Genomic DNA, 2,700 nt, shown 5'->3' on the forward strand with positions numbered 1-2,700 from the left:
CAAAAAAAAAAAAAAAAAAAAAAAAAAAAAAAAAAAAAAAAAAAAAAAATTCTGTACAAATGATACTGTGAATTTGGAGACAAAATCTATTATCTTTATTATCAGCATAACAATGTCCTCTACCTTTCTTTCAATAACAATTGATTTTTCAAGGAATTGATATTTTTCAGCATGTTTTTCTTTATATCTGCAATCATTTATTTTATAGCAGTCACAAATAAGTATTTTACAACAAAAGATAACATTTGAAACACAATTTACATGTTCTTTGTATAAAATGCTTTTATTTCTAAATGACAGTGATTTTTATGGTAAGAAAACTTAGTTTTCACTTAGTTTACTTAATTCATTATGAAAATGATTATTGTATATTTATTGATGGCAAAAAACATCAAAATTTTTTATATTTATGTGTATATAAAATTTTAGATGTAATTAAAAGTGGATTAGTTCTAAACAAATAAACTTGCTTTTCCTTCTTTCTTTCTTTTTTTTTTTTTTTTTTTTGAGACGGAGTCTCGCTCTGTCACCCAGGCTGGAGTGCTGTGGCCTGATCTCAGCTCACTGCAAGCTCCGCCTCCCGGGTTCACGCCATTCTCCTGCCTCAGCCTCCCTGGTAGCTGGGACTACAGGCGCCGCCACCTCGCCCGGCTGGTTTTTTTTTTTTTTGTAATTTTTAGTAGAGACGGGGTTTCACCGTGTTAGCCAGGATGGTCTCGATCTCCTGACCTCGTGATCCGCCCGTCTCGGCCTCCCAAAGTGCTGGGATTACAGGCTTGAGCCACCGCGCCCGGCCTCTTTTTATACTTTTTGAGATGGTGTCTCACTCTGTTGCCCAAGCTGGAGTCCAGTGGCGTTATTTCAGCTCACTGCAACCTCTGCCTACTGGGTTTAAGAGATCCTCCTGCCTCAGCCTCCAGAGTAGCTGGGATTACAGGTGTGTACCACCATGTCCAGATAATTTTTTGTATTTTTAGTAGAGATGGGGTTTCACCATGCTGGCCAGGCTGAAACTCCTGACCTCAAGTGATCCACCTGCCTTGGCCTCCCAAAGTGCTGGGATTACAGGTGTGAGTCAGAGAACCTGGCCAACTTGCCTTTATTTCTAATGACTTTTAATATAAAGGTACTCTTTAACCTTTATTTCACATGGTTTTCAACTAAATATGACACATAAAACAAATTCTTACAGCTGTTATTTATACTCTGGAATTAGTGGCTTAATGTTTTAGTAGCCCTTTTCAAAAATCCATAGAAAATATGTATTTCACCTAACCATTTTCCAGGCCATCACACATTTATTCATGCATTACCGAAATGAAGAGTTTGTTTTTCTGACTACGGTGTTAGGTATTCTACTGTTTATTTATTATTAGCATTGCAGATAACAATATTTTTAAAATTATTTTTGTATTGCCTGTCTGCATTTTATGAACACATCTATTTCATAAAGATCAAGAGAAATATAGCACTCTACTATTTGGAGAGCTACTGTCACAATTGAGTGATACTTGTGAAACTTGAAATTATTCAGACATTGACATAAATTTGTTAGCAGTTTGTGAAGCTTTAATGAAAAAACAATTGAATAAATTATTCAAATAATGGAAATAATGGATTCTTCTCTTCAAACTTCTCTTTTGTAACTGATTTTCTTAAACTTAATATTAACAAAGCTCTTCCCTTTAAACAATTTCACAGTTGCCACTAAGTGAGATAACCAGATAATTTTTGGAATCGGTTGACTTCATTATGCCTCATATTATGAATTATATTTATGAATGAAATAATCCTGCAGAAAAGTTGAAGAGTGGTTGTCTATATGGCTAAAGTCAAGTAAAAATGCCAATAAAATGTTTGAAAAATATACTTTGGATATATGAGTAAAGCAGGTACTTGACATTCCAATTGTAACTTTTTTTTTTTTTTTTTTGAGTTTAACTTATTTATTTAAGCCATCTCCTGCCATAAGCAAAGGGATGGAAGATCAGGATACCAGTCATCATCTGATACAAGTAAAGAAGGTGAGCTTAAGGTCTCCTATAATTTTTCTGGTCCATGTGCAAAGCAATGGTCCAAACCAGTGCTGTGGTCCCTGGTGCCTGGGTAGTGGTCTGGATTCTCTTTCTTCATCTTCCTAACCAATTGGAAGTGGATTCACGTGAGGGTTATGGAATAAAGTAGGGTTACCATCTCCCCAGGGAAATGACTTGGTCCTGATGCGAAGATGGGGTAGGGTATCAACTCGGGTCTCTGGTGCTCTCCGTGGCGTGACTTCAGGAACACATTCAGCATGCTGCATGCTACTTCCGGGAGCACGAGGAAGTAGGTGAGGGCCTTCCACATGCTAGCTGAGCCCTCCTCGCCATGGGAGCCCCTCAACATAGGCCACCCCAGCTGTGGGCGGGACCAACCCAACAACCAAGAAACCCTGGACACAGCAGCTGCCTCCATTTTCGACCTGGACTCCGCAACTGTTAAAGTACTATTTTAAGTCTCTACCCAATAGTTTCTATCAGTGTGTATTTATAAAACAGATAAGAAAAAAACCCACTAGAAAGAGCTGCATAACAGCCCATTAAACCAGAGTTGCTCCACTGCTGTAACTGATGCTTTGAAACTGACGTGGCACAAACTGTAGTGAACTACAGTGAAAAAAGGAAGTTCAAAAACAAAAACTGTATTATTTATTTATTTATT

The 2,700-nt window shown here is 37.3% G+C and overlaps 1 pseudogene; it reads right to left on the reverse strand.

Moving 5' to 3' along the window:
* Positions 1 to 2,002: 2,002 nt before the first annotated feature.
* Positions 2,003 to 2,454, reverse strand: LOC111539312 (annotated as a pseudogene).
* Between the last annotated feature and the right edge of the window lie 246 nt (positions 2,455 to 2,700).

Source organism: Piliocolobus tephrosceles, chromosome 1 (assembly GCF_002776525.5).
Source record: "Piliocolobus tephrosceles isolate RC106 chromosome 1, ASM277652v3, whole genome shotgun sequence".
NCBI classification, from domain to species: Eukaryota; Metazoa; Chordata; class Mammalia; order Primates; family Cercopithecidae; genus Piliocolobus; species Piliocolobus tephrosceles.